Consider the following 15,112-nt stretch of genomic DNA (forward strand, 5'->3'; position numbering starts at 1 on the left):
CCTCCCTAATTTACTAAAGAATTTCCCTGGGTCTTTGATGTGGAAAGACAAATGACAAACAGCTGTTCTCACCAGAGAGTTCCTAACCTCTGACGGAGGTTGAGTGAATTAATCTATAAAATGGTTGACCTTCTGATGGCTAGGTTGAGGGCTTTTAATAGGCAAAACACTTATGAAAGAATGAATTAGATATTTCTGTCTCCAAAAATTACCTCATTTTCTCATCAGGCCTTCGGTTCCCTAATTATTCTGTCTTTCACATAAAATGAGAAGACAGATTTCTAACAAGATAACTATGGTTTCCAGTTATTCCCAGTGTTCTTTCTACATCCTATTTTATGAAATGAATTTTTAAATCCTGAACAACTCATCTGTTTACGTATTAACAGTGACAAACTAGTTAACTCTCTATTTATATAAAGATATTCAAGTTAATTAAAAACAAAAATACTAATAACTCACCTGGAATCTCTCTTTTTTCTTGTTTTGTTTTTGCTTCTGTTTTGTCTTTAGAAAGGACATTTGGTATACTTACATCTGTACAGTTTTTAAAAGAATTTTCCATTATACCATTTGGTCCTCACCAAATGACCCCTTTGAGAGGTCAGGTGGCCATTATTATCTGCTTTTACCAATGAGGAAATAGGCTTAGACAGAATAATTAACTTGGTTATTTTCATGTTAGCTGGTAAGAAGCTGAGCTACATCCTCTGATTTTCATTCTGTGTTCTTTCCTCTATACAATGGAGCAATTATATGTGAAGCATCTTGAAGTTGGAGGACTTCTCTTTCAATGTAAGTTATCAAGCCACATGTTAAACTTTACTTATTTGTTCTAATTCACTCTATCCTAAAAAATCATTAAAAAGTAGGACCCCCCCCCCAAAAAAAAAAGTAGGACCCAGGGCAGCCTGGTGGCTCAGCGGTTTGGCGCCACCTTCAGCCCAGGGCCTGCCTGATCCTGGAGTCCTTGCATGGAGCCTGCTTCTCCCTCTGCCTGTTTTTCTGCCTCTTTCTCTCTCTCTGTCTCTCATGAATAAATAAATAAAATCTTAAAAAAAAAAAAAAAAGTAGGATCCATACTACGGAAAACTTAAGATTTTGTGTGTAAATACAAGCTTAAAAATTCTAATTGTGATATATGTTTTCATTAGAAGTACATTTATTATTATCTTCCTGTAATAAATTGCAATAACTATTCTTTAAGTCTCCTACTCTATTTTAATTCTAATTGTGAATATTCTAATTTTGAAAGCCCGACTTTTCTCTGAAAGTCCAGAAAGCTATCTTAGTTAGCTACACTAAGTACTATCGTGGTGTTTGGGGAAGTTAATAATAACTAGAGTGACTATAATTTATCATCCAAACAAGGATACTTTTGAGAGTGAGAGAAATACTATTAATAATTACACTGGAACAGTAGGCATAATGCAGAAAGGGGCCAAGGGACCAAGATATATGGTAACTAATAAAAAACCTGCACAGGTTCCTGATTTCAAAGATTTTTCAGTTTCTTTAGTGATAACAATCTTTATCTTCATTATTCTCCCCTTAAGCAACCTAAATTTAAGACTGACTCTTGAACCTTGTCATCACCCCAAACTGCTTCATCTCCAAAATTTTGAGCTCCAAAATTCTCCTTTCCTCCTTCCCTTCCCACAGCCTCACTGGTACTGATTCTATCATTTCCATCCTCCAGCTTCTGGACCACTTATGCACACAGTCCATCCAGCATACTGCAGGCTCATCTGTCTCCGACACAAGCCACTCCCTCTGGGTAGCCATTTCCATATAGCTCTCACTAGAAGCCTTGATCTCTTCCATACTGTGTCCTTCCAATGGATCCAATTTCTCAGGTCTTACTCTGAGCACTTCACATTATCTTTCCTCTTCCTATCATGAGACTTTGGCGCATAATTGGAGAAAGCCACAAAACCAAGCTTGTTTGTTTTGGGGTTTTTTTGTTTGTTTTTCAGATTCATCCTGTCTGTTAGCAACTGGCCCCTCCCCTCTACTTAACATCTTTTCATTCATCATTAATTAATGTGCTTTCTTCCATGCTCTTCAGAAATAAATCAGACATAATTTCTGCCTTCTAGGAGAATACAAATATGACAGATAGTCATGGGTACAAAGAGGGCAATTACAAATTATAGATTTAAAGATCGCAGTGTGTTGGGACATAGTGGAGTCATAAATAAAGAATGGGATGATTCAAGGGGGAGGAAGCAAGCCAGGAAAGGTTTCACAGAGGGTTACTGCTTGAAATAAGACTTGAAAGATGAATAGGCATTCTCAAGTAGCAAGGGAGTGGGATGAAAGAATCTTCCAGGCAGAAGGAACATCATGATCAAAGGCAGGGAGATATGAAATGGCCTGATGTACTCGCAAGACTGCAAGCGTTTCTGAATGGCTGAATTGTGGGCAGACAGGAGGGCAATTCAACAAACACAGAAATGCAAGAGAAGTAACACATTTGTGGAAAAAATAATGGATACAGGGTTACAGACATTTTAGGTGCCTGTAGTAAACATTGTGCTGGGCTGTCCAGATACCCCTTCAGGGTTAAAGGACATGCTCTCTGTGCTACTGGGAATATGAGGCTTCTCGCCCATGTCAAGCCCCTTTCTGGGGGCATCCAGCATCCATTACTGATCAGTGCAGGGACCCAGTCCCTTTGCTCCAATGAGGGACAATATTGCAAGACATCTCAGCTTCAGGCTCCTCGTGAAGTTACCTAAGGCTTTCTGAATGCATTACATCCTAACTTCTCCTTTTGTCCAAGACACTTCTTTCTTTCCCCTTCTAAAGATGTTCCCAAGAGTACTCTACTCCTTAACAAATATGCTGCACTCCAATTCTCAGTGTGCTTTTTCAGGGACTCCCACGCAGAACAGGACTTAAGGTGGACTGCAGTGGAAATGTCCTATAGCGCTTTTGAGCCCAAACATATGACTGAGTTTAGGTGAAGATATTAACTGAGACCATTGGACTGAATGAGCTCATTCAGGGAGGGCATACCCAGTGAGTGGTTAGGAGGTCAGAAAAATTTGAGGTATACCAAAACTTAAATAAGTTGTTAGGAGAAGAAAAGCTGGAAAGAATCCTGAGGAACAATGCTCTGAGGGCGAACAGAATCAAAAGAGAGTGCTATTTAGGAAGTCAAAGGGAGAAAGAAGTAGTCAAGAGTGTTGGATGCAAGGGAGAAAAAGATCAAATGAAATCAGACTTGAAAAGAATCTAGTGGTAGTAACAATTAGGGTACTTGGTACTTGGATAGAGCCATTCATTCAGTGGGAAGGGCAAACCAGTCTACAGTAGATACAGTGGGTTCATGATTTAAATGAGGTAGCTTGGGTATGGAGAAGAGAGCATTTAGGGTAAGAACTGAAAATTAATGCAGCATTGTGACTTGTGTGTGAATCTATGTGCATGTGTAGTCTGTTGCAGTAGAGGGAACACTTGACCTTCACCCTCTCCAGAAAACTGTCCCTAACTAACCCTTCTACTGACAGTAGATGCTCCCTCCTCTGACTCCTAAGATTTCACCTGTCCCTTTCTCATGTCCCTGTCATTTTCTTTTTATATAATAGTCATAGACATGGCTTTTACATACTTTATTAATCTTTAACTCTTTTTGGGAAAAAAACTCACGAAGAAACTACCTTTGTGTCCTTAAAACTCTTAAATCCCCTACACAGTGGTACCCAATAGTGGGTGTCCAATTAATACTTGTAAAAATAATGAGTGATTCAAACAAGAAGAAAAGGTGGGTGTGTTGAGTCACTGAGGTGCCCTGAGCTCTAAGACCTCATTTTGAGGAAAAGCTGGGGAAAGAGAAAAGGAATTATTGTCATCCGTGGACAAAATAAGCTTATGGAACCAAAAGCCAGCAGTACTGAGAGGTACACAGTCTTGAGAAGATTGCTTCCAAACTGAACTGGCTCTTTGGGCAGGAACAAGACATCCAATCAAAGATGCCAATTAGTGCCCTTAAGGTACCAATGGATGTGACAATGCAGCATATACTGAAGTATTTCAGAGTCCAGAGTGCTAACCATTACACTATGGAACCCCAATACTGAAGTATTTCATAGCTTTGTATCCAACAGTATTTAGAGGTCTGAAGACGTTTGTCTGAAGAGCAAATACATTTCCTAAGGAACAAACAACTGAGAATTAATTCAAGTGGTTTCAATTTATTTTTTATATTTTCCTAAACCATACCAAGTTTCTAAAACTGTTTTTTGGTTAAAAAAAAAAAAAAACTTGGAGTGGAACTCAGAAAATAATTGTAACTTTAGGATCCAGCACAGTGTCTTAATATTTCCTTTCAAAACTATGTTCAGGACACCTGGGTGGCTCAGCATGTGAGCATCTGCCTTTGGCTCAGGGCCTGATCCTGGGGACTGGGGAACGAGTCCCACATCAGGCTCCTTGCAGGGAGCCTGCTTCTCTATCTGCCTATGTCGCTGCCTCTCTTCCTTGTCTCTCATGAATAAATAAATAAAATCTTAAAAAAAAAAAAAAAAACTAAGTTCAAAACAAAAACTAAGTTCTAAATGACCAAGTGGGAGAATGTAGAAGAAAGAGAAATCCTCTCTCTATTCAGTTTCTAAAATCTCTGAGTGAATGAACCACAGCAGGGTTATGTCAACAGTATCTCTGATTTACCAAAGTTTTTCAGTCGCTTCATCACAAACAAACAAACAGACAAACAAAACAACCCAAAAAATAAAACACACCCTCTTCAGGGAAATTGAAATTGTCTATAGATGGGTTTTCTTATTCATTTGCTTGCTAATGAGAATAAATTTAGGATGACCTGCAAAATTTGGAGTATTTCATGTAAAAGTGAATTTATTAGTGTTCAAGTTCCCTTCTAGATTTGGTCCTTCTTAGGGAAACCAAAATTTATGAACCTTTTTAAGTATACACATCTCTCAGCCATAGTGGAAAAAAAGGGGAAAAAAATTTAATTTCATGATTCTCTTGTTTGTACATTTCTCTACAGGGGATTGTTGGCTTCAGAATCAAAACAAGCATTTCTAATTGGTGGAACAAAAGAGTGATATTTGAAGTAATCAGTTGTGACAAGCCATAGAAGATAAATTAGGCAGTTAGAATAGAGAAGAAATATCAGGTAGATAGAACACAACAGTGAGAGATACATAATTGGAGAAGCAATGTTCAGAGAAAATGGACTATTTTTCCCAATATTTTTTTAAAATTTCGAAAGTTCCTCACATATAAACTACAAGCCATTTTAATAATTAACAACCTAAACCAAGATTTATAATATTAATTTTGTGATATTTAGAGAACACTAATAAAGTCAGAAGTTATTAATAGTTGTATTTTTGGTCTCGGAAAAAAATAACATTCTGAAATTTACTTTATTTGAATTAAAATATTTATGAAGAGTATAAAGTGTGGAATGCATAAAATTTGCCTGTAAGACATAGCTGCATATCACAAAGCATGAAATATGTAAAAACATTTAGTAAATTCCAGAAAGAAGATAAATTTGAGACATAGTGCTTTATTTTTTTTTTTTAAGATTTTTTATTTATTCATGAGAGACACAAAGAGAGGCGGAGACATAGGTAGAGAGAGAAGCAGGCTCTATGCAGGGAGCCCAATGCGGGACTCAATCCCGGGACTCCAGGATCAGGCCCTGAGCTGAAGGCAGACACTCAACCACTGAGCCACTCAGGCGTCCCCATATTGCTTTATTCATGAGAAGACTTTCCTATAATAAATTAGAGGAACAAGAATTTTTTGAAGACATGTTATCAGCCTATCTATCAAGTCATCCATTTAGTGGGTCAGGTTCAAGTTTAAGCTAAAGAAAGATAACCATCACCTACCTCTTTTTTCTCCCCAAATCCTGAACATCCAGTGCTAGAACTTCATGGCCATTGGTGACCAGTGACTCCTAATGATCTACATAGCCCTCCGAAGTTCAAGACCTAGCTGATGTGGGAGCCTGTGCCTGTCACTGCAATGTCTGGACAACAAATGAAAATAACCTATAAACAATATGAGGGAATATGCCTTAAAACCAGCTACAGGGCACAGCTCGATTTCTGTGGTACAATAAATGGGCACTCTGAGGGGATGAAGGTGGAAGAGTCTGGACACAGAAAAGGATATAAAGGATTCTTCCAGGAGAGGCAGTCTCATGGTGGCCTTCCTCTGGGTGCAAGAACATCTATGTTACCATATGAATTGGAATCTAGAAGACACTTCTGTGAAAGCATTGGCAGTGCAGCAGCTGGTCCCTGGCAGCTTCCAGTGGGGTGTATCTTTACCTCTATTAGAAGAATTTTGTTCTTACTCTGGCTCACTCCTACCTGTACTTTAAACATGACGGATCCACTTCTGAAAATGAGACTTCAGTTTTCTGAAACGGAAAAAGTAGAGATGTGGGGCACCTGGGTGGCTCAATGGATGATCGTCTGCCTTCTATTCAGGTCATGATCTCGGGGTCCTGGGATCGAGTCCCTCATTGGACTCCCCATGGGAGCTTGCTTCTCCCTCTGTCCATGTCTCTGCCTTTCTCTGTGTGTCTCTCATGAATAAATAAATAAATAAAATCTTGAAGAAGAAGAAGAAGAAGAAGAAGAAGAAGAAGAAGAAGAAGAAGAAGGAGAAGGAGAAGGAGAAGGAGAAGAAGGAGAAGGAGAAGGAGAAGAAGGAGAAGGAGAAGAAGAAGATGTAGCTGAGCATGGGAGACACTGGAATTCTATTCTCTCCATGGGCTAAAACCATTTTTCTATCCTGGAGAGCAATAAGCCACATGTTAGATCTCCATGAGGCCTTCAGATCATTTCCTTTACTTCTTTACTCAGCCTCAGCTGTATTTCCCTATCAGTGGAGATAACATCTGAAGAAGCTCAACCAACACAAGCATATTTTAATTCACAGACTGGGACAGTTTTCCCCTTCTTGATTGTTTATTAAATATATTATTTATTTATTCATGAGAGACACAGAGAGAGAGAGAGAGAGAGAGAGAGAGGCAGAGACACAGAGGGAGAAGCAGGCTCTACTCAGGGAGCCTGATGTGGGACTCAATCCAGGGTCTCCGGGATCACGCCCTGGGCTGCAGGCTGCCCTAAACCGCTGCACCACCGGGGCTGCCCAGATCCCTCCCTTCTTGATTTTATTTCTGTTTTCACTGAATTTTTCTTCCTTTATTCAAAAATTCAATATTTTGAAGTAACAGTCCTGGGCAAATCAATATTTTAATCCATTCATATTATCTTCTAGTTCATGCATAGATTTAATTTTTACAATGTGAACCAACAATGTAGGTTGAGTTTTATGCTCTCTAAAAGAACTGTTTTCTAGTATAGTGTAGACTCTTTAAAACCCTCCTTTCCATTCTCCTTCTTTCCTCTCATACCTTGAACATGATCCCCAGCAGCCTGTGAGTGTCCTTCATCCTGGTCCTATAACATTTGCAAATATGTATGTACCCACAATCTCATATACAGAGCTTTTTATTAACTTCTGTCCCATACAATAGAGCCAGTAAGCATTTTTCTGCTTCTTGATTTTCTCACTGAATAATAGAAATTTCATTCAAGAGGTATAGATTTAAGTTATTCTTTCTTGTGATTGCTTAAAATCCATACATGGATGTGCCAAAATATATTTAATTATTTTTCCCATTGATGGACAATCACTGACCTTGATAACCTTTTTCTTCTACAAACAATCCTATAAGAAAAGTCTTTTTTGAGCATATATTCTAAGGTATCAAAGCTTTGTTTGTATGTGATAAGTTCATAGGGATAGAATTTCTGGGTTGAAGGGTAACATCTGGAAATAGATATTACTAGATTGCTTCCTCCAAAAAAGGGTGTTACAATTCACATTTCTGCCAGAAGTCTAGGGGAATGCTGTTTGTCCAAATCTTTGCAGGCACTAGATATTATAATTTCTTTAATTTTACTCAGATAATGGATAAGAATTAGTATTTCATGGCTAAATACTAATACAATACAATTGTATGAATAGTCCATTTATAACTTGTTTTATCTATTCATATTACTTGGGATTTTTTCCTTATAAATGCATAGAAACCTTTTGTATATGACATTTAACCCTTTATCAATAATGTGTAAATATTCACTCTATGACTTTCATTTTGTTTTTAGTATATCATTTGCCATAAGACAATTAAAAATGTTTTGTGTAGTCAAACTGTTTACTTTCTTTTTAGCTTTTCTCAATTTCCTACCTTATTTAAAATATCTCTTCTCATTTTCTCCCAATTTTAATTTTTTTATTGTTTTAGATATTTAATCCAAACAGATTTTATTCTTCCAGATATATCTAAGAATTAGCCATATTTAAATTGGATGAGCATGAAATTTGTACCAAAAGTTTGTTGTAATTGACAATATATAAAATTTTGAGGCTTTCCTCTGGAATTAAGGTATATGCCCTCATGTATTCAATCTTCTTTTACATCTATAAGAAAAGAGATATATAATTTTAATAACATAAGCCCCTGTTTTTGATTAGGCTTATGCCAGGATGATTTTATAATTTTGTTATTATAATTGAGATTTGTTTCCTTTATGTTTCCAAACTTGCTATTATGGGTAAATAGAAGAATGAATGACTTGGTATATCTATTTTATAATCAATCACCTTAATGAAGTCTTTTACTATATCTAACAATTTTTTGTTATTGCTCTTTTGCACTGTCAAAGTAAACAGCCATATCGTTAGCACAAAATGATAATCTTGCCTCCTAGAATCTCATAATTGTATCTCTTCTCATTCTTGTTCTGCTACTGGGCAGACCTATTCAAATACAAATGCTGATGGCTATCATTGTTTCGTTATTTACCTTAATAGGAATGCCAATTGTTTAAGCATTAAGCAACCTTTAAAGACATATAGGCACATAGAAAAGATTAGGATATGCAATTCAAAACAGAACCAGCATTCACTTGTAAAATGCTGCCAAGAAATTCTGTTTTCTAAAGGTGGCTGCGTCAGTGGGTGTTTTGCAAATGCTAAGGATCAAATGCTTTGGTTCTCTACATGGGTATCTAGTTGGCCTCTCAGAAAATTCTGCACTGAGCTTGAGATAATCCTTGTCATGTTAGGAAAGAATTCTTCTGTTTTAAAATAACTCAATGCTATTGGTCAGAAATTGATTTTGAATGGCTTTCAAATGGCTTTTCAACATCTATCAAGTTTATCACCTTTTTCATCTTTGATATAGATGGAACATGTTAATGATCTCTTAGTTGTCAATAAGGCTTGCATTCATTAATAAACATGTATATAGATATTTTGATAATATAAATACTTAAATACATATATAAATATTATATATCTTTATATATATCTCAAATGAGAGATTCAGTTAAAAGTAATTTATTTAGATTTTTTTTTTTTTAAATAGAGGGAGAAAAGGGGGTAGGAGAGGGAGAGAGAGAATCTGAAGCAGCTCCACATCTAGCACCAAGTCTGATCTCACAGCCCTGAGATCATGACCTAAGCCAAAATCAAGAGTCAGACGCAACTGATTGAGCCTCTCCGGTGTTCTTTTTTAGATATTTTTTTCTATTTGCCCAAATAATTACCTTTCTTTTTATTTTGTACAATCCTGTTTGCTTTTCAAATATTACACTAGATACTTAAAATGAACTGATAGGTTTTCCATGATGTTCTATTCTCTGGAATCATTTATATAACATGTAAATTAACTGTTGAAGTTCTGAAATAACTAATCATGATTTGTGAGTTTTTATTAAAGACACTTAAGTGATTCCCTCTCCAATTCTATCACAATATTTATTTTCCTGACTTTCTATGTTCTTTTAAGCTAATTCAAGCAATCTATGATCTAGTTTACTAAAAAATGCTTCATTGGTATTTCAACTTTATTACTACCAAATAGTTTGTTATTTTTCTACATTTAAGCTTGTCAAGCACGGCCCATTTTATTCTTAGAGAACCAGATTATGAATTGATTTATTAATTTGAACAGTTTGTGGTTTTGATTCATTACTTTCACTTTTATTATTCCTTCTTTCTTAATGCTTCTTAAATTGAATGCTCATTTCTATGTTTCCCAAACTACTCAGCATGTTGCAGGAACTTTGCCTTTAGTGTCCGGGGTTGTTGGTCGTGCTGCCTAGAAGAATGAAAAGGGAGACCAGAGGAGGAGCAGTGGGCAGCAAAGCAAACTTCCCAAGGGATTGAAGAAAGCTCCTGGGGGGGGGGGGGGACCCGAGTGGGCTGCCCTCTGAGTTTCTAAGTTTAGGTGGTTTTATTAGTTTTTTTCATGGAAGTATCTTAAGGAATTAGAGTGTGCTGAGTTGTGCCAATCAGGGCTTTGGTCATATATGGTCTATCCAGTAGGTTAATGTCCATGTGCTGATGGCCTTTTTTTTACTGACATCTGGGAGTTTATGTCTTAATTGCCTCTTGCCCGTGATAGGGATAAATGCTTTGTGGTTAATTGCCCTATTTTAGGACATTTTTCAGAAGTCATTTTTGTAAAATAGGGTGTCGGTGCTGTTTGATTTTAGCTGTTCTGACTTCATATTCTCTTGTTGGGGACTCTGGCCCTGACTAACTGTCCAACTAACTCCTAACAAGAAGAGCTTTTCTCAGAGACGTTAATATGTACACTATGAAAAAAATTTTCTATGATCAAATAGTTTGGGAAACTGTGAATATTAAACTGTGAATACTATTTCTTCTTAGTGCTGTACAATGCTCATTATCATATCAAAGATACTAAAGAATTCTCAAATTAAAAAATGTATAGCTTCTTATTTTTTTTTAAAAGATTTTATTTATTTATTTGAAGAGAGGGAACACAAGCAAGGGATGCTACAGAAGGAGAGGGAGAAGCAGGCTCCCTGCTCAGCAGGGAGCCCAACTAGGAGCTTGATCCCAGGATCCTGAGCTGAGCCAAAGGCAGCTGTTCAACTGACTGAGCCACCCAGGTGTCCCAAAAATATATAGCTTTTGAAAATAGCATCTTCCAAATTGTTTTTCTACCCCAGGCCACTTTCTAGTGTATAGTATACTTCAACATAGTACTGAATAGTAAAGTATATAATTTATATACTTTGTATAGAATAGTATAGTATATTTTCTATGGTATACTACTAACATAGTTTGCTTTTTTTAGGATACTACTAACATTTTGTGACATGATATTGTGCAGGACACCAGTTCTGGAAATTCTGGCTTCAGGCCATTTGTATTCCTTTTGGTTTGCTTATAAATGAAAGCATTAGGGATCCCTGGGTGGCGCAGCGGTTTGGTGCCTGCCTTTGGCCCAGGGCGCGATCCTGGAGACCCGGGATCGAATCCCACATCGGGCTCCCGGTGCATGGAGCCTGCTTCTCCCTCTGCCTGTGTCTCTGCCTCTCTCTCTCTCTCTGTGACTATCCTAAGTAAATAAAAATTAAAAAAATTAAAAAAATTAAAAAAAAAATAAATGAAAGCATTAAATGATATGAATTTGTCTCTGGGTACTTCTTTGACTACATCTCGTATGTTTTAATATGTAATGCTTTCCATTGTCATTTTCTTAAATTCTTTGATTCAAGAATTATATAAGGGAATTTTTAATGTCTTTGGATTATACTTTTTTTAAAGATTTTATTTACTTATTCATGAGAGATACATAGAGAGAGAGAGGCAGAGACACAGGCAGAGGGAAAAGCAGGATCCCTGCAAGGAGCCCAATGTGGGCCCTGATCCTGGATCCCAGGATCATGCCCTGAGCCGAAGGCAGATTCTCAACCATTGAGCCACCCAGGCATCCCAAGGATTATACTTTTTTAATAAAGACTAACTTTATTACACACATAGCCTGTGTAATTTTTGCTCTGAAGAACTTAACTGTGTTTTTTCATGACATAGTAAGTGGTATATTTTTTAGAATACTCACAAATCCTGAGGAAAATGTCTTCTCTTTGTAAAGTGCACAGGTGGTGCACATTATATACATATATATCAATAACTCGACATTTTAATGGTACATTGTTAAAGTTCTCTATATCTTCTTTTATAGCTACTTGTTGGTCTGTGAAAAAGTGAGTGAATTGTATTAAAGAAGATGTAGTGCAACTGTATTTCTGTTTCTCCTATTTCTATCAGTGGTTTTCTTTACGTATTTTAGGCAAAATAATTTTTTACTACATCTTTATCCCCTCCACCCCAACCTCTATGTCATTCTCTATCACCTTGCCCTGTTTTATATTCCTTTATACTTTCATCTGTTTGGCTCACCACTATGCCCTCGAACATCTATAAGAGTATATGGCACATAGTGTGCACTCAATAAATGATGGAATTAGTAAATCAGTTACACTGTATGTCAAATAAAAAATACCCTCTGCCCATTTAAATGCTGATCTAGTTTCTTTGTGTTTGTATTTGTCTACTATGTTCTTACTCATCTTGTGCTTTGTTTTAGGTCTATTCCTTCACAACAGAATAGTTTAATTGACTCAATTTGAAAATCTCTTTTAATAGGGCCATTTAATCTTTAAATTGATTATGACAACTAATAGCTTTCATGTTCCTTTTTAGCCTAATTCTATGTTATGCCATTGGCTACTTTAAAATTTTAAGAACATATTTAACCAAATTCTTCACATTATCAATTCCAAGAATAAAATTTTGTATTGATCAGCATGCATTATCTATTTTCGCCTATTCTTCTCCTCCCTCTCTGTATTTGAAGTCATAATACATGATTCTAGGCCAGTTTCCTCTTATAATTAATTTTAATATAATACACTATGTATCTTCTACTTCAATAACTTCTACTATTTTGTGCTCGTGCACATCTTTCCACTTTGCTTGGATGGAAAATAGACATTTCATGGTGAATTGCTCCCACGAAGAAAATCTACAGCCAATTACAAAGAAGCTAAACACGCTTGTGGAGGTGTGGAGAATCAGAGAGATAACTATACATCTACTCAGTTGCCAGGTAGTGCTAGAAAAGGAGGCAAGAAAGAGGCTAGAACAACTAGTTATTGTGGCCAAGGGGGTGTAGGGCTTGTCAACTCAAATGTCACCCAGCTTTTCCTCTCAGAGTGAGGTGCAAGCAAAGGGCTATCTCCCCATCTGCAGCATCAGACACTTGTAGGTGGGTGTTCATTCTGAACATGGATGCCATGCTTCAAATTCCCAGTCGGGAATGCTTACCATGGGTACTATGTTACATGGCAAAATTGAATCAACATGGTGCTAACATACCAAGGAAAGTTGTTCATCCCATTCCCTGTCCCAGGTTGCAAGATGTTCAACAAAAACTTATGCATATAAAGATAGAGTTCCACCAATTCAGGGCCCTGTAGAATGGGAGACAGATCTATTCCAAAAGGAATGGCCTAATTGTCCTATGCCCAGTTTCATACTTCCAGGTACTGGGGGAAAATTCTGTACTCTCTCCAGATAGTTTTCTGTATGGAGGGAAATTTATTTGTTCTGGGGAGCTGACCTCAGGACAGAGACCCACATATCTGAGTTTAAGAGTATGTGTCATCATGTACATGGGGAATAAGGGGTGTGGAAATTAAGGAGTAAATCTTTTTTCCTTGTTTGTGAAGACTTCCTGGAGGAAAAATGGGGCAAGATAATTTATTCATATTTTAAGTTTTAAAATTAGCATGTCTCATTTTTTTATATTAGAAATTTTCTGTTCATCTTATTGAATTTGCTTTATGACCTGACAATAATTTATCATTAAGTCTAAAGAGCCTATTCCTGACCTTTTGCAGAAAGCATAAATTTTGTCTTATCATTGACCAATTTTCTAAACTCTTTCAAAGTAGAAATATTGTTGACCAATTTTCTAAACTCCTTCAAAGGACACTTTCTAGAGAGTTGTTAAAGTTTGCTCTCAACCTTACATTTTGTGAAACTGGTTATCTCTGGATTTGTGATCTAGCAAGACACAAGTTTTGCTCCACAGGGATATGATTAACCATCAGGCCCTATTAGAAGCTTGCACCAAAGCAGGCTATTATATCCAAATGGAGGCATGATGAGCCATTTCCATACCCCATGCCACCCTTCTCTTGACATCATGTCAATACAAATCTTCCTGTATTCTTTCCTTAACTCAGTTAGACCCTGGGTTGACATTAGCATAATTGACCTAGAAATTATAGATAATAGCAGCAAGAAAAGGTTTTAACAGGCTAGACAACATTATTTAGTCTTTTTCTATAATGCCCTTCTTATGACTGTTATTCCACTCTCCACTCTCTTTATTCTATTTACTACCCCTTGTGGAAGCACCAAGGCCTTTGAGGCTGCTGTGAAGCAGCACTCTTTATCCCAAAGACAAGCCTTCTCAAACTGTCATCATTCCTCACAATAACCTTCAAGGTCAGTTACTTAATGATTTTATGTTCCAAAGAGAATTGGGAAACTCTAGGTTAAGTGCTTTCCCCCAGACAAATCAGAAGCACAGCTGGGGTCAGAACAGTACTTTTGGCTCCAGTTAATTCAATTGGAAAAAAACGCACTCCCCCACCCCACTAGGATTGCTGCCAAGACCATTCAGAAGGTATAAATGTAGCATTCTGGTTATGGGCCCATATTCTAACTTTAATAAATGGGCATGCTTATCCTTCCTAGGTGACCCATTATTGAGCCTTGGTCTTTCGGCTTTGCTACACACTAAGGTTTACATCAGTATAGAATCCAGAGCACTGCATGGGATTACAGTAATAAGAGCCTTTTTGTCTGGAAGTTTTCAATCAGCATTAATGTGGAAAACTCAAAAAGTACTTTTCTTGCCATATGTGAAGCAGAATAACCTGGCTAATGAATACGGAGCCTGTCCTACTGGCACATAAACACCTTTGGCCATAGTCCCGACAAATCTTAGCAACTATCCAAGGTCAAGTTTTGTCAACACTTGGATGGAAGTCATCCAGAGAAAACCCCAGGTGTGGCAAGAGCTATGTTGATGATTCAGTAGTTGACATTCTCCCTTCTGAGTCAATAATTAACCCCAGCATGTTATTATTGGCATTCTGAAGCCTCCTGTAATTTGCATGCCTTAAAAATTAGATTCAGTAGAAACTACTGGTCA

The sequence above is a fragment of the Nyctereutes procyonoides genome, unplaced genomic scaffold, assembly GCF_905146905.1.
Source record: "Nyctereutes procyonoides isolate TBG_1078 unplaced genomic scaffold, NYPRO_anot_genome, whole genome shotgun sequence".
NCBI classification, from domain to species: Eukaryota; Metazoa; Chordata; class Mammalia; order Carnivora; family Canidae; genus Nyctereutes; species Nyctereutes procyonoides.